At 42.2% G+C, this 18,637-nt stretch overlaps 1 long non-coding RNA gene across 1 annotated transcript in view; it reads left to right on the top strand.

The window, feature by feature from the left end:
- LOC133476269 (uncharacterized) overlaps positions 1-18,637 on the top strand; it is a 34,253-nt gene continuing 15,616 nt past the window's right edge. The window contains exons 1-2 of the long non-coding RNA XR_009788008.1: positions 1-189; positions 6,869-6,925. This is a non-coding gene — a long non-coding RNA (uncharacterized LOC133476269). The remainder of the gene's footprint in view (positions 190-6,868; positions 6,926-18,637) is intronic.

The following is an 18,637-nucleotide window of genomic DNA, read 5'->3' as shown; positions in this document are numbered from 1 at the left end:
GCTTGCTCTATGAAAAAGAAGAGACAGCTATTCAACTAATATTGAAAATTTGACACCACATTTTTAGATATTGTAGTTCTATCCGTCCCTTCATTTTCTATCACGCTGGTCCTCATTAGGGTTGTGGCTGAGCTGGAGGCTGCTTTTGGGAGAGACCCAACACCCTGGAGTCGTTGCCAGCCAATCACGGTATTGTACAGATTTAAAAATATATATTTAATCGACTACAATGATATCCGTATTAGATGAGTAGATTGTCTCTATACTGTACAATTTCTTTTTTTATTCTTTATAGCAGGTAAATGTGGCACCCTTTTTTTCCTTTTTACCGAGGGGAGACATGTTCACACTTGACAGTTGCTCACATGATCTGTCTTGAAACAGTTTGATCACTCTCAAGGGAATGTCATGTGACACATGGCAAATATATGCAAAACAACACAAACAGGTGATTCACATGGAAGGCATGTACATACACAACACCAGGGGCGTGTTAGTTTTTCTGTGTACAAACACGAATGATACATGGAAATGAAGATGAAACTCATTTCTGATTATGTAGGTAAAGCCTTGTATTTCCTACAAAGATGTGTCATCATGTTAATGGTATCACTGGAAGGGTTGCTGGTTTACTATTAAACTGAAAATCTTGTTTGAGGTTGAGTCAACCTCTGCCACGCCTGTGTTTGTAATAGTGGTGTCACTTCCACCCATGTAAACCTAAAGTTGCACACTTCCACCACCTACGTCCAAAATGTAGCGAGATGAGAAGTACCATGAGATTTATTACAGGAACTCTAGGAAATACCCTAATTTATCATCTGGCAAACAATTAGAAAAGAGGATCAATACACTTATTTAAATGTTCTTATTTAAATGTGCAGCTGTCTACTTTGTATGAGGCATTGTGTGATGAGAAGTGATACTTCTGCAATAGAAACATGATCTGCCCACAAACTTTAATGATAAGCATGTATTTCTTTGACAAGAGGAGAACTAAGGTGGTTTTAGGTGGAACTACACCTACAGGGAAACAACACAAGAGAGACAATAATGTGAATATAGAGGCATTCTCTGTGTACGCAGATAAAGGCACACGTACCATTTTGGTTGAGTCGTGAACAAAGTCTTCCTCTTTGAAGTAGGGATCTAAGCCTAATATGATGACTCACACCCAGCCTGTGTCTTAAATTCTGAGCACTGACCCTCACTCGTCTCTCATTTAACTTTAGACATTTCACCAATGTATGTTATTTTAGCGTCGATTACCAGCAGAGACAGCATGATAGTGAAGGCAAAAGAAAGAAGACTTTGGTAGTTAGATTGGCAATTGGAAGCAATAACAAAACATTTCTGGAACAAAATACTAGAAATTGGTCATTGACTAAGAATCAATTCCATGCCAGTTGCACGATAATCATCAAAGTAAACCATCCATCCATCCATCCATTTTCTGAGCCGCTTCTCCTCACTAGGGTCGCGGGCGTGCTGGAGCCTATCCCAGCTGTCTTCGGGCAGGAGGCGGGGTACACCCTGAACTGGTTGCCAGCCAATCGCAGGGCACATAGAAACTAACAACCATTCGCACTCACAGTCATGCCTACGGGCAATTTAGAGTCTCCAATTAATGCATGTTTTTGGGATGTGGGAGGAAACCGGAGTGCCCGGAGAAAACCCACGCAGGCACGGGGAGAACATGCAAACTCCACACAGGCGGGGACGGGGATTGAACCCCGCACCTCAGAACTGTGAGGCTAACGCTCTAACAAAGTAAACCAATACATTATATTGTATATGGTCTCTGTTAGATACCTCAAAAGGTATATCAGCCATGTCATGACATCAATTCTACTCTTTTCTGTCAATAATCTCCATCCTTCCATTCTCTGAGCCGCTTTATACTCACAAGGGTCGCGGGCGTGCTGGAGCCTATGACAGCTATCAGCGGGCAGGAGGTGGGGTACACCCTGAACTGGTTGCCAGCCAATCGCAGGGCACATACAAACAAACAACCATTTGCACTCACATTCACACCTACGGGCAATTTAGAGTCTTCAATTAACCTACCATACATGTTTTTGGGATGTGGGAGGAAACCGGAGTGCCCGAAGAAAACCCACGCAGGGAAGGGGAGAAAATGCAAACTCCACACAGGCGGGGCCGGGAATTGAACCCCCGTCCTCTGAACTGTGAGGCAGATGCTCTAACCAGTCGTCCACCGTGCCGCCTGTCAATAATCTGGGTCTGCAATTTTGAGAGATGGCAGAGAATAAATCACCTGGATTTTCTTTTTTTGTTGCTGTCACGGTATTTTAAAATTTTTTTTTAAACGATATATTTTCCCAAAACTATCATGATACATAATATCGTTGTTTTTTTATCCCTCTGAAATCATAAAAAATGAGGCCCGCCGTTGGTCCGCTGAAGACGAGCCAGTTGATCTCTATGCCAATTGACTGAATTACTGACAGTTCACTCAAGGCACACCGAAAATTTCGCAAAACGAGTTGTCATATCATTAAAGCATATTCATCAATACTTGAGTTCAATATGGACCGATCGTCTAATGCGTAGCTAGCATAGGTATTAATGTTAGCTCACTAGAGCCGACTCATTCTTTAGTCAAAGCTACAAGAGACAACACAATCATTGAGCTTTTACTAGCGTCTTTAAGCAAACCAAACTACATCAAAACAACATTGTCTTTTTTTTTTCCTCCTTTTGTTGTGATTTCAAGTAGCAAGCCATTTTTTTTTACCTGTGAGACCGGCCACTTGATACAAGAAACATTCTGAACTCATACCCCGTATTTAAAAAAAGGGTTTTGCACTTTGTTGTGGGAGGCTAACAAATGGAATACTGATGAACGTAAAATAAAATGAAAATTGATCATTTGGGGGAAGCCAGCAACCAAGTCATTGTTTGTTTTTTTGTTTTTTAACTCGCCCTGAGAGCGTAGCAATATTATGTGCCCATTCTGTATAACATTGCATTAAAACTCGGGACAGTACGTACATCTGAAAAAGCACGGAAATGCAGAGTTGAAATGTCGTTACAGTGACTGGGAGATAGTGTAAAAAGTGTGAAAATCTAACCCTGATGCCGTGGCGACAATAACATTTTGCCAGAAGTCCCGCCCCATCCATGAGCCCGGTAGCGGCTAATGACACCGCTGTCCATATCTGTGTGATCCGTGCATCAGCTCACCTCAACAAGGACGATTTATCGAGTCTGGATAAATAATTTTATTTATCAAACAATAGATCGATATAGTCATTATCGTTACAGGCCTAGTTTTTGTTAAACCCTGTTGCAAAATGTCAATGTTTAGGAAGATGGCGCGCCACTGAAACAAATGGCAAAATGTTTTTGAGCGTAGAATCTCTTTTCTTGACAAAACTGAAAACATTCACACAGTTAAACTTACTATAAAATAGCAACAATCTCAGCAGTTGATGGAGCATTGCAAGTTTAGCCATCCTACAAGCCCCCGACAAAAGCAGGTCCACTTCCTGTTGAGGAAACGCATGGCTGGTCCTTTGTCGTTCTGGAGTGTGGTGACAGGAAGTGTACCCTGGCCAACAGGAACCCATTTCTTTCAGCATGCCAAACATTGTGAAGCCCCGTTGTTTGCATGACCTTTCTAATCAGTTGTGGTAGTGCTGAATCTACAGTTTTGTTTACCCACACAGGAAGTCCACAACTTGTCAAGCCTGTTTCAAGATAATGGGAGACAATCATAAAAGTCACAATACATCAGCAGGGACTAATTTAAAAGACTATAAAGGGGCACTGTAGCGTAATCACTGCGCATGTATGAGTTTAATTTAAATGCAAATTGAAATGAAAGTTACTGTCTATGATGAAATGAAAATGAACAAGCAGTTAGAACTGTCATTTTCATAGCAATAACCCATGATGAAATTTACACTGTGTAACTAGATTATTAGTACATCAAAACAATGTTTAATTTAAAATCTGAGTCGAAAACATCAAACGTGAAATTCATCGTGATGTCATAGGTTATATTGCAAGTTCCACTCTTTCCGTAATTACAATGTGGTTAATGTCTGGGAAAGAGCTTTCATTGCGATTGAAACAGGAAGTCTACCTTATTTGTCTTATTCACCTTCCTCATTTTCTTTGTGTCTAAAACAGCATCAAATCGCTTCGTCTTTTGTGATGTGTGGTGTTCTGAATTCAACATAACTAGAATTTTTTTTTTTTCACGTGGTGAAAGTGATGATGGTAAATGGTAAATGGAGCGCTTTATCTACACTATCGCAGTGCCCAAAGTGCTTTACAAAGCCTCACAGCGACTGCTGCTAGGAACTGCCAGGCCCACTGGGCGCAAATTAGGGTACAGTGTCTTGCCCAATGACACTGACATGCGAACAGTCGGAGCCGGGATTGGAACCAGATAACCTACGGTCACTGGACGACCCGCTCTACCTTTGCCTACCCACCCTTTGTTCTTTCAGGACAATCTATGTTTATACAGGTACATATGTACGTACATACGTATGCACGCATTCACACACACATACACACACACACACACACATGCACATTCAATTTTGTGGGAAAAATACATCTCTAAAGCCAAGCTAAAACCTTGGGGTTCGAGCTGGGTCACGTATTACACATTATCGACATTTTTCATTCTCAGTTTACCTCACAAGACATCCTAAAGTTTCATAAATCATCAAACAATTTACTCTGGGTTTATTTACTCTTTTGGTTGAATTTTAGCAACACTTATTCCAAAAAAAGGACCAGCCACAACAAGTGGTAGTAAGAGGAAAACCGAGGATTAGGAATATACAGTGACTTGAAAAAAAATATTTTCCCCTTCCTCAGTTCATCTTTTATTTTTTCATTTTTTTCATATTTATCCCATTTAAACATTTTGGATCATCAAAAAAACTCTAATATCTCACAAGCACGACCAAAGTGAATGAAAAAGTAGTTTCTATATGAAAAAAAATTTATTTATTTAAAGCAAAGTGCATTTATTAACCACAGTTTTAGACAGGTGAGTTTTAATTTCAATGGCCAAACCCAGGCCTGATTACAGTCATTTGTTGAATCAATAATATTAAAATAGTACCAATCAGGGGCGGCACTATGGACAACTGGTTAGCACATCTGCCTCACAGTTCTGAAGACCCGGGTTCAAATCCAGCCATACCTGTGTGGAATTTGCATGTTCACCCCATGGCTGCAAGGGTTTTCTCCAGGTAGTACAGTTTCCTGCCACATTCCAAAAACATGCATGGTAGGTTAATTGAAGAGTCTAAATTGCCCGTAGGATGTGAGTGTAAATGGTTGTTTGTTTATATGTGTCCTGCAATTGGCTGGCGACCTGTTCAGGGTGTACCACGCCTCTCAACCAGAACGATATCCATAGAACTGCAGGCCTCACTGGTCACTCAATCATAAGAAAGACACTGGGGAAAAAATGACATCCATAGGAAAATCACTGGTGACAAAAACGAACACACAGGCTCGTCCCAGATTTACTCCACAACATCTTGATCATCCCCAAGACTTTTGGAGAACTACTCTGTGGACCGAAGAGCACTCTTGGGTTATGGAGCAGGACAACAAATAATAATAATAATTTAAAAAAAGGTTTGGAGTGACTAATTCAAAGCCTGGACTAAAAGCAGGCAGTAGTATGACCTAAAAAAAAAAAAAATCCTCTGAACAATTGAGCAATTGCAGACTCATCACCAGTTAGCGCAGATACAAAATTGCAGTTATCGCTCTTAAGGTTGACACACCTTGTTATTAGGTTCAAGGGGCAAATACTTTTTCATAAAGGGAAAAATTATCGTTAATAAATAAAATCATCGTCTAAAAACTGCTTTTACTAGGGCTGTCTTTGTGAGATATTTAAATTGGTGTGATGAGCCGGAACATTTAGGTGTGATAAATACACACAAAAAAAGAAAATCAGAAAGGGGCTGCAATACCACTCAAATTCCCACCGATCAGGTCAGAGCTGAGATTTGAACACGGAACAGCGCTAAGCCACTGTGTTGATGCATGTTGCAGCAGTGAACACAGAAACAGTTCTCTAGGTTTATAACGTTTGGCCCTCCCCCTCCATAATTACTGAATGCAGTGCAACCATGGCTCCAGCACACCTGTCTCCACTGAAAATCAGACTGGTGGGAGGGGCAACACGTTTGCAGATAAAACACATCAGTATAGAGCAGCCAACATATGGAAAAAAAAAAAAAGTAATAATCAGCCAATATACAGAAAGTTTATGTTTTGATTAAGGACGAATGCAGTATCTCTTAATTTGAAGGACAACTCTGATTTATACTAAGGCTCCATTCACATCTATAGTTTGTCTTCTCTGATTACTTTCTCTGGTCTGTTTCTTCAAGCAAACATTATTACAACAAACCACGTGACAGCTCCCTCTTCTCTTATTGATCGCATGAATGTAAACAGGAATAAGGTTTTTAATGACTTTAACAATCTACCAGGATGCACTTTGGAGGAATGTATTGCAAATTATCCTTCTAGTAAGTCACTTGTTTCATGTTTACTACTAGTTATGTCATTATGTTGCCACGATTTGTCAGTTTGCCAGTTGGATCACATCAAAATTGTAGAGTGTTCTCACCCCAGGCAAAATGAATCCCAGTTTAAGGGAAAATAGATAGGAGTTTGTAACCAGGTAGGTAATTGCGTTCGTGAGTGCAGTTACTTCAGTGGGTTAATGGATCCTAGTGACTGATATGATCCTATAAATTAGATGAGTACGAGCACACATCAGGTGGAGATGACTTTGGGAGATGAGAAGGATTGTGAGTAAAGACTGAAAGCTATTTGACTTGACATTTATCAGGTTTTCGGTGGTGGGTGAAAACAAAGTGGAAGATGGCAGTATGAGTCAAGAGCGAAGGTAAGTGCCATGAAACGGGATAAAAAAAAGAGTGGTAAAGACACATTTTCTGAGTGTTGGTGAGGCGGGGGTGGTCATTCCTGTGACTCATTCTATGCATTTATAAGCATTATCCCTTTGGCACCTTCTGTTAGATACATTTATCACATGATAGCAACAATACACAGGGAAATTATAAGCCCCTTACACATGACCATACTGTATAAGAAGTCTTTTTTACCTACCTTTTTGCCAGCTCGCTGTCCTGTGTGTAAGGGCTGATGCAGGATGGGAGTTTGAAGTTGACCCAGGTAAAAAAAAATTCTTCAGTCTTATGTTAGACAATATACTAGAAAAAAATGGATGTTTGTACTTCCATAGGGATGCACCTGTGGATGCAAGGATATTGTTGGAAACATAATCATTATCTTCCACCCCCTCACCCACCTAAAGTATAACGATCAGCAACCCATTAATCAATATGTCACGGTTGATCAGTATGTTGATAATTCATTATGATAGCATAAATGGTCAATACACCAGTTGTTCTAGGGAATGGATAATGTAATGACTTTTTGGATGCAGTTTGTGTGTTTATTTGAATTTAATCTACAACCCCAATTCCAATGAAGTTGGGACGTTGCATTAAACATAAATAAAAACAGAATACAATGATTTGCAAATTATGTTCAACCTACATTTAATTGAATAAACTACAAAGACAAGATATTTAATGTTCAAACTGATCAACTTTATTGTTTTTAGCAAATAATCATTAACTTGGAATTTTATGGCTGCAACACGTTCCAAAAAAGCTGGGAAAGTTGAGGAAAGCTCATCAAACACCTGTTGGGACCATCCCACAGGTGAACAGGCTAATTGGGAACAGGTGGGTGCCATGATTGGGTATAAAAGGAGCTTCATTCACAAGCAAAGATGGGGCGAGGTTCACCTCTTTGGGAACAAGTGCGTGAGAAAATAGTTGAAACGTTTAAGGACAATATTCCTCAACGTACAATTTAGGGATTTCATCATCTACGGTCCATAATATCATCAAAAGGTTCAGAGAATCTGGAGGAATCACTGCATATAAGCGGCAAGGCCAAAAACCAACATTGAATGCCCGTGACCTTCGATCCCTCAGGCGGCACTGCATCAAAAACCGACATCAATGTGTAACGGATATCACCACGTGGGCTCAGGAAGACTTCAGAAAACCAAGGTCAGTAAATAGAGTTCGGCGCTACATCAGTAAGTGCAACTTGAAACTCGACTATGAAAAGCAAAAGCCATTTATCAATAACACCCAGAAATGCCTGCCGGCTTCTCTGGGCCCGAGCTCATCTAAGATGGACTGATTCAAAGTGGAAAAGTGTTCTGTGGTCCGACGAGTCCTCATTTCAAATTGTTTTTAGAAATTGTGGACGTCGTATCCTCCGGGCCAAAGAGGAAAAGAACCATCCGGACTGTTATGGGCGCAAAGTTCAAAAGCCAGCAACTGTGATGGTATGGGGCTGTGTTAGTGCCAATGGCATGGGTAACTTATACATCTGTGAAGGCACCATTAATGCTGAAAGGTACATACAGGTTTTGGAGAAACATATGCCGGCATCCAAGCAACGTCTTTTTCATGGACGCCCCTGCTTATTTCAGCAAGACAATGCCAAACCACATTCTGCACCTGTCACAACAATGAGAATGGGAAAGTATTCCAACTACACAGCTTCAACAATTAGTGTCCTCAGTTCCCAAACGTTTATTGAAAGTTGTTAAAAGAAAAGGTGATGTAACACAGTGGTAAACATGACCCTGTCCCAGCTTTTTTGGAACGTGTGGCAGCCTTAAAATTCTAAGTTAACGATTATTTGCTAAAAACAATCAAGTTTATCAGTTTGAACATTAAATAGCTTGTCTTTGTGGTGTATTCAATTAAATATAGGTTGAACATGATTTGCAAATCATTGTATTCTTTTTTTATTTATGTTTAACACAACGTTCCAACTTCATTGGAATTGGGGTTGTATAAAAGGGCAAGTAATTGTACCATTGTACCTCTAATTTCTGTACTTAACGGGTGAAATTGTAGCCCCAGAGCTACACTAAGAAAAGACACATTCTATAACACAAATTGTAAGGAGTCAAGGGGCTACAAACTTAAACTTGTGAATAAATAGGATACTTCAATATTTCTAAATAATCCATCCATTTTCTGAGCCGCTTCTCCTCACTAGGGTCGCAGGCGTGCTGGAGCCTATCCCAGCTGTCATCGGGCAGAAGGCGGGGTACACCCTGAACTGGTTGCCAGCCAATTGCAAGGCACATACAAACAAACAACCATTTGCACTCACATTCACACCTACCGGCAATTTAGAGTTGTCAATTAACCTACCATGCATGTTTTGGGAATGTGGGAGGAAACCGGAGTGCCTGGAGAAAATCCACGCAGGCACGTGGAGAACATGCAAACTCCACACAGGCGGGGCCGGGGATTGAACCCGGGTCCTCAGAACTGTGAGGCAGACGCTCTAACCAGTCGTCCACCGTGCCGCCTATTTTTAAATAATAATAAACATTCATAATGTTTTTCTGTTTTTTATTGAAAAAATTTGTTTCTCGATGTCCAAAATAAATTACAGTTTATTGTTTGGGGGAGTCACCGATAGTGTAGTGGTACAGTCGTCTGACTTTGTTGTGGGCAGTGTGGATTCCGTTCCCACTCAGTAACGGTGTGAATGTGAGTCCCAATGATTGTCATTCTATATGTGCCCTGCGACTGACTGGCGACCAGTTCAGGGTGTAGTCCGCCTTTCGCCCAAAGTCAGCTGGGATAGGCTCCAGCACGCCTGTGATCCTAGTGAGGAGAAGCGGTATGGAAAATGGATAGATGGATGGATAGATGGATGTTTGGGGTTTAAGGTGTAGAAAGTAGGTTCGTATTCACTAGGCTGCAAAACGCCAATACTCACTCTACTTATTACTTCTATATTTTTATAGATGCACTTTTTTCAGGACTAAGTACATAAAAACATAAACATAAAAATGTTTTGGTCCAAGAGGCAAATACATGAAAAGAGAGCTGCATTAGCCAAAGCCTTTCAAATTGGAACAGTGTTTGCATGGCATCACCTTATTGGTCTTCAAATGCAGCCAAATGTCTAGGCCAACTTCTTCAATCAGCTGTTTAGTCCACCCCTCTCACTACCAACTCCCACCCCCCAAATCATAATGCTTCAGCATACCAAGACATTTTGGAAGGTGTAAGAACCCTCCAGTGTACTTGTTTAATATCAACATTCACAATCCACATCCAACATTCTGTTCCTCTCTTGGAATTCTACTGATCGAGCAAATTCCTTCCTATGCGCCGAACCCCACCCGACTCCTGTTCCCTGGGGGACGTCTGCCTGCCTTGTCCCCTTTCATCAGACCGAGAAAGAGCTCATGATAACAGGCTTGAGCTGCATCCCTGATTAGATTCAGGTAGAAGGCCTCATTTGTTGCCATTGATCGCTTCCTCAGTGAGCAGACGCCTCGGAGCCTTTCACATTAAGTCAAGTCCATTGTATTTATATAGTACAAAATCAGACCAGAAGTTATCTCTGGGACACGTTTTCAAGACTCGAGTGTTACATATATGACAGTAAAACTCAGATAAACAAAGACGAGAGATATCCAGGTTTACTCGCATATCGGGGGAAGGAGTGTTGCAAAACGTTTCGTCAGTCTATGTCACTGCCTTGCCGTACAGGAGACAGGAAATTACCTCAAATCACTTTCTTTTACCTTTTTTTAGAAGTCCGATTGAAATTTGAAAACACTCACAAAATGATGATTGGCTTGTAGCTACAGGGGACATTGATGCAGCACATAAAAAACACAGCAATCACAAGCAACTCAGTACAGAAAATGAGACTTGATTGATATTGCGGCACGGTGGAGGCACGGTCGCCGACTAGTTAGAGCGTGGTTTTCTCCGGGCACTCCGGTTTCCATCCCAAATACATGCATGGTAAGTTGATTGAAGACTCTACATTGCCCGTAGGTGTGAATGTGAGTGCAAATGGTTATTTGTTTCTATGTGCCCTGCGATTGGCTGGCAACCAGTTCAGGGTGTACCCCGCCTCCTGTCCGATGATAGCTGGGATGGGTTCCAGCACGCCCGCGACCCTTGTGAGGATAAGCGGCTCAGAAAATGGATGGATGATATTGCATGTATTGTGCACTGGAAGTGTTGTAAGGTCAGAGGTAGAAATGTGGACAAACAGCGGAAACAGAGAATAAGCTGTGAGTAAAAAAACGAAAGACAAAATAGCATCCATTTTTCAGCGGAGCAAGGTTTCACACTTTTTGTCATCAGCGTTTGAGAGCCGAGACAGTGGGTTGATTTTTCACAATTTTGAAGCCACATTTTACATACTTTGCAATTTTTTTTATTGTTCAAATTTGGAATGGTTGTCAACAACACTCTTCTCTGTGGTGTGTCAAACGTAGAAGACATATTATTTCACTATACAAAGACTTAAGAGAGAACATGTCTGAACTTGTGGATCTTAAGGTGGAACAAGAAGTAACATTAGCAGCTGCTATGCAAAGTCATGTCTGTATTTAAATTTTATAAATGGGAATGAAAAACGGGCAGCACGGTGGACGACTGGTTAGCACATCTGCCTCACAGTCCTGAGGATTGGGGTTCAAATCCCAGCCCCGCCTGTGTGGTGTTTGGATGTTCTCCCCGTACCTGCGTGAGTTTTCTCCGGGTACACCGGTTTCCTCCCACATCCCAAAAACATGCATTAATTGAAGACTCTCACTTGCCCGTAGGTGTGAATATGAGTGAGAATGGTTGTTTGTTTCTATGTGCCCTGCGATTGCCTGGCGACCAGTTCAGGGTCAGTTCAGCACGCCCCCAAGACCCCAGTGAGGAGAAGTGGTACAGAAAATGGATGGATGGAATGAAAAACACTATCAATTTTTGCTTTTTCTTTACTAGTTCATCTTAAATTGGCTCTTGACAGTAGGCGATTGGTGTTAAATCCTCTGTGAATTCTAAATGAAAATAACATGACGAAGAGATTGTTGCGGTATCATCAATGCTTGTTCACATGGACTTTCCTGTCACTGTAGCTCCTCTTGCTTGTTGTCTCACTTGTGAGGGGAAGTGCTCAGGCCACTGCCCTCCTTCCCCACGATGACTGTACGGTGCGTTCCCTCAAGGGCCTGATGTCTTCTGTTCTATATACAGTATTTTAGCTTGACCACTAACACTAAACTGGAGTTGTTGTTTTTTTGCATGGCGTATCTTTCATAGGTGACTCAAGAGTGAGATTCGTTTTCTCCCACGCTGAGTCATTGAGTGCCTTTTGAATGTCATCTTAATAACCTTAAAAAAATTGGTCATAAAAAAACTACTTGTGTATTTTAGATACTTGGGGTGAGTTTTCAGATGCAAATATCTCTTTAACTGCCTATTCAGCTTGTCATTTAATTGACATTAATTCCTTCTGCCAGTCAAACTGATGAGTATGACTCATGACAATGGTGGGTGGCAGTGGACAAGTGGTTAAGAATGCCCAGAGTGTCATTGGGATAATTGCAGGGAGGGCTGAAAATAATAGTAGCCTTGCAATAATAGTAGTCACTACTCATACAGTCATTGGCCGGACAACATGTCAATCATTACAGGCAACACCACTGATTAGTCTGTTTTGTCACCCAGTTTTCACTGGCAGAGCTTCATGTCAATCATTACAAGTAGCATTATTGATTAGTCAGATATGTCACTGAGTTTTCGTGTAGTTATGGTTAGTCTCCAACCGTTTTATGTATCGCCACTGATTGACCTCAGCTGAAGTAGACCTTTTAACAGTTTTTCGCAATATTTTAGGTGCACACATTGAAAGGAAATAATTACGAAAATTTGGTCATAAGCAACATTCTGGATGTAGGATGGAAAATTAAATATTTTTTTTTTCCTTTGCCTTTAATTCTGTCAGCCATGTGTACACAAGTATGACAAATAGTCAGTGTTAACAGTGACTCATTCACTTCTGGTTTCAAAACAGTCAATGTCACTAACATTTCAAGGCACTCTCTACATAAAGTATGTGTCATTGAGATATCTGATCATGGATATCTGAGGATCTGTCATGGAGTCCATGATGCTCTATGTCAAGGTTGTTAGAGATCGGCCTGAAGGTGGTTTAATTTGGACATTGTGCCCTGCCAGCTGTATCACTCATGTTGCAGTCATTCATGCTTCTGACATGTTGACCCCGTTTCACAGTCAAGGCCGTATGTGGTAAAAGCAGTTGGATATTTTCTTTTACATAATTATCCTGAATATTCTTTGAACGCGTCCATAAAATGAACCACCATGAAGTGATGTGCTTTGATAATGGTAAAAATGTGTGTACTTGAGCAAGTTCCATGGGTTTGTGGACACATAGACATCTACATGTTACAAAATAATAGCAAGGTCTACTCCAAAATATTGCAGAAATGGAAAGTGAAAACACTACACAAGATTTTGATAGCTAAAATGTTCCAATGTTCATGTAACCACCAATATTGATTTTATAAAAAGCCTTCCTTTTTAGATAGACCCAAAAATGTGCCAATTTTGTTGGGCTACTTACACAGCCTTTCTCTTTGTAATAAATCTTTATATATCCGTGAAAGCATAGCTGACCAGAACCAGCCAAACAGGTGTTCACATTTTCTCTCTCTCATTCATCTGACTTCCCAGGAATCCATTTTATTTTTTGAAAGGGATGCTGCCACTTGATCACTTGGTTGCCCACCCCCACCACCACCACCCCTGAAAAAAAAAAAAAAAAAAAAAAAAGCACCCACTGAACTGCTTTATCAAGATGCAGCGGTTCCTTGTAATCAAGGCTGTGGGTTAAGATAATTTCCGTCTCTTGTTCCATCTGATAGCTCTGTGGGAAGAAGGAAGGCTTGGCAAAGGAGGTGGGCTTGCTTCCAAAATAAGAAAAGTATAACCTTTCTGTCCTTTCAATCAAACAAGCCTTCCCCCTAGACTCAGCGGGTTGAAGTGGTTGCCTGGGGAGCCACAACCAACAGGAAATTTAGAGTCAAAACCACCTACTCCCTTTACTCCCTCCCCCTCCACTAATTGAGTTGTATGCATCATCAGTTTGTCCCCCTACCTCAGGTCCTCTGAGACACATCTTAGTAGATGGTGTGCAGAGAAGAAATGTCAAAACTCAGCCAGCATACCACCTAAAGAACCTACGTTCATCCTTACTGTTATACTCTCACATCCAGTGTTGATAGCTTGAAGCATGGGCCACGTAAGATGTAGTCGAGCTTAGCAACTATAGTCCTGCTATAGATGCTGTTAAAGACATGTTTTCCTAACTCCCATTATTTATTTGGCTCATTTATTTCTAAACCCTGGCATTTATCCTGGCTTGAGACTGGCACTAGAGAGATCCATTGAGAGATCCATAGCCTGGATCTGAGCCCGCTCTGGCTGCATGGTGGTAGTCAGTGATGTTTATCACTACACTACCACCTACTACAGAATGAAATTGGAAATTGGGACTGGTTGTTGAAACACTGCAGATATACCCTTGAGCCACAGACACGTCACCCCTGTGTGACTTCTTTGTCCATCATCTGGAAAAATACTAGATTCAGACATAGCCTGATTCACTAAGATCCCAAACAGCGGTCGTTAAACTGCATGACCACTCTAAGAGATTGTGCACGCTGTTGGTGGGCCTGTTGAACATGATCTACTAAGATTGTAATATTTTACAGTCAAACAATTGTTCCCTGGCTTTCACTCATTCTAACAGAGTGAACGGGTATAAAAGTGGTGGAGACCGCCGGATTTAAAATACAGTTTTGGGTTTTAGATAGTTCTGATGGTTTAGGCCATGGAAAAGTTTGGGAGAGCAAAGTAAGCACAGAAAGAAGTTATAAGTGATGGAACTGGAAGTGTCAGTGAAAGAGAAACTGTTGTACTGAGTTGCAGAAAAGATGTTGATCACTCCAAAAATGTTGGGAAATGCAGTCATGTTTTGTTTCATTTAACTTGTTTCATTGAACTTGTCCCAAGTGTGCAGCAGGTGGATGTATGTTCTAATACTGCGTAAAATTGAAGTTAAAACTAGGGACAGGACACGCCAAAACTACTCTAGGAGAGGCGAGCGTCAACTGTTGCCATGTGCTGAAATGACCCAGATGTACGGAAATGCAGAGTTGAAAGGAGTTTTGTCACATTTGGTATGGCATGACTCCTTCTCGTGAACAGCTCCAAGTCTGAGATCAATCATTTTTGTTTGTGGCATTTAAAAAATGTTGACATGAGCAGAAAAGTTATCCTCGTCTCCTCTTATTTTGCCTACGTTATACTGGCACTGCTTTGCATACTGGTTTGCACCTGCCTTTCAGAATTGACCACCTACCACAACTATTTAACAATAATATTTGTATGACACGTGATAACAGGTGGAAACTTCCTTCCATACAATAAATTAAAAGCAGCAATTTAAAAAAAGAATACCAACACTTCAGGGCACCCTTGAACCGCTGGGGTTTGTTTAGCAAATAGTGAAGCTTCTCCCACAAAGGAAAAAAAAAAGTTTATAAATTAATCTCATGCTCTAAATCAATGAAAGACCTTTCTATGTCTGCTGACCGCAATTACTGGATACAGATATGTAATAATACGTTTAGGAGGACAAAAAAATACAAATTTACATCTTATACAATATAAAGTGCTCCATGGAACACACTTTACTCAATACACTAGGCATAAAATGGGCTTCTCTTCATCTAATATATGCAAGGAAAGCTCTAAAAATATCCCAGACACCTATTTTCATCCTGTACTGTAAGTCAGGGAATGCACACCAATTCAATGCTTTTGGACTTTGGTTACGCAGAAACTCTTGTATATTTTGAACTGCAGGTTTCCACTTTCCCCAAGATTGTGCATAGTTGGCGACTTAAGCATAATCGACCTCCCAAATAAATATTCACAATCACTACATGTTGGGGGCGGCACGGTGGAAGACTGGTTAGAGCGTCTGCCTCACAGTTCTGAGGACCGTGGTTCAATCCCCGGCACCGCTAGTGTGGAGTTTGCATGTTCTCCCCATGCCTGTGTGGGTTTTCTCCAGGCACTCCGGTTTCCTCTCACATCCCAAAAAAAAAACATGCGTGGTAGGTTAATTGACAACTTTAAATTGCCCGTAGGTGTGAATGTGAGTGCGAATGGTTGTTTGTTTGTATGTGCCCTGCGATTGGCTGGCAACCAGTTCAGGGTGGACCCCGCCTCCTGCCCGCTGATAGCTGGGATAGGCTCCAGCACGCCCGTGACCCTAGTGAGGAGAAGCGGCTCAGAAAATGGATGGATGGACTACTTGTTTTGTTCGCTGCCGCTAAGAAAACAATTTTATTAAACTGGAAAATAAACAATTTATTAATATTAATCACTGGTTAAATCTCATCATAGAGTATATTGGATTATAAAAAAAATATCTGTGGAGCGAAAAAAGCAACGACATAATTACACAGATAGCTGGTCACCCTTCTTTAACATTCATTCCATACATTCCTCTGCCTGGGTGCCATCTGACAATAGCAAAACTATATTGTAAATATAAAAGTAAACTATTGCCTTCTGTATTCTTTGTTGGTCAGGTTGTTGTTGTAGCTGTATTTTTATTGATTATTTTTTCTTATTTATTTATTTACTTTTTCTTTTTCTAACACTACACTGAATTGCATGATGAAAAGACATGCATGGATTAGGGATCTTCTCTTCTTGACCCTGTCCTTGCGGTCCCGGCGTCTGTGGGGGCGGGACTTTCTTTATTCCTTCCCAACCTCTGGGTGGGGGAGATTACCTGATGGGACTCCCGGCGTGCATTGGTGGTGGATTCGGCCATGTTCCGCGGAGCCAGCTGCCACTTGAAAAAGATCGCAGCCTGCCAAAAGCGAGCCCAAGTTAAGCGCCCGTCACGAGAAATGATGGGGGAGGACGTGAGGAGAGGAGAGAGGAAGGCAAGACCCCCATCTCGCAGGCCAGGCTCCAGGAGTCAAGCCAAGAGAAATGTGAATACCCACCACCCACCCTATTACTATGGTTACCAGATCCTCGACTGGCAACCATTATACCTGTACTGTGAGACTGGTACTACCCAGTTCATTCAACAGCACTTCTGGTGGCCCAGCCTCATCACAGACACACGAGAGTTCGTTCAAGCCTGCTCTGTCTGCGCCTGAGGGAAGTCTTCTCACTGACCTCCAGTTGGCCTGCCAGTTCCCAGCCACCCTTGGTCTCACATCGCTGTGGATTTCGTTACCGGCCTGCCCCCTTCTGAAGGTAACACAGTTATTCTCACAATCATTGATCGTTTTTCCAAGTGTGTCCATTATGTGCCCCTCCCCAAACTCCCGTCCGCCCTGGAAACTGCGAATCTCCTTGTCTTACATGTCTTCAAACTCCATGATATCCCCATCAACATAGTCTCAATTGAGGTCCCCAGTTTTCCACTCGGGTCTGGAAGGAATTCTGCAAGGCGGTGGGCGCAGCAGCCAGCTTATCCTCGGGGTATCACCCGCAGACCAACGGCCAGACAGAGCGGACCAACCAAACCCTGGAATCGGCACTCCGCTGTGTGGCCGCCCGCAACCTCTCCTCATGGAGTTCCTTCCTCCCATGGATTGAATACGCTCATAATTCCCTCACCAGCTCCACTACCGGTATCTCCCCATTCATGGCTTGCTACGGTTTCCAACCTCCACTGTTCGACCTACAGGAGCAGGCGGTGGCAGTCCCCTCTGTACAAGATCACCTGCAGAGAGTCCAGGCGGTTTGGAAAGACGTCCGGGCAGCGCTGAACCGGTCCGCGGCACGCAATAAGCAGCTCGCGGACCGTCAACGCTCCCCAACACCCGAATACAAGGTGGGTCAATCCATCTGGCTCTCTTCACATGATCTTCCCCTTCAAACAGAGTCCCGTAAACTCGCTCCACGCTTCATTGGTCCTTTTCCCATCACCAAAATCATTAATCCCACTTCCGTCCAGTTAAACTGCCACAGTCCCTAAAGATTCATCCCACATTCCACGTCGTGTTGCTCAAGCCTGTCTCCACCTGCACCATAAGCCCTCCGGCCGAACCCCCTCCACCCCCCCGGATTATTGACGACCATCCGGCCTTCATGGTGTCGCGCATCCTCAACGTGAGGCCTCGGGGGAGGGGGTTCCAGTACCTGGTCGACTGGGAAGGGTACGGGCCGGAGGAGCGGTCTTGGATTTCCCGGGAGCTTATACTCGATCATATCCTTTTGGACGACTTCTACGCGGCTCACCCGGGGAAGCCTGGCAGGACACCAGGAGGCCTCCGTTGAGAGGGGGGTACTGTCATATACTGCCCTGCAGTTCCATTATAGTAGCCTGGAGGGCTCTTTGCGTCCTCTCTCTCCATTTTGCGATTGGTAAGTGTATTGAATTAGTACTTGAGATTAATTTCTATATTTTTGAAAGGAGTTTTTTTGTTTTGTGGGAGCATGTAGTTCTAAGGTATTCACATGGGTTGAGAATCTTTGTAAGTGATAGTATGTTAGTTAGATAGTATGTATAGAATGTTCCTTTCAACTTTCAACTGTGATGTTTCAGATCTACAGCTCTCACCAGCAGCAGCAGGCCCGTGTGTGTGCTAACCGTTCCTTTCTCTGACACGCTGGCACCTGCT

Source organism: Phyllopteryx taeniolatus, chromosome 4, assembly GCF_024500385.1.
Source record: "Phyllopteryx taeniolatus isolate TA_2022b chromosome 4, UOR_Ptae_1.2, whole genome shotgun sequence".
Lineage (NCBI taxonomy): Eukaryota > Metazoa > Chordata > Actinopteri > Syngnathiformes > Syngnathidae > Phyllopteryx > Phyllopteryx taeniolatus.
This window is presented reverse-complemented; position numbering and strand designations above follow the sequence as displayed.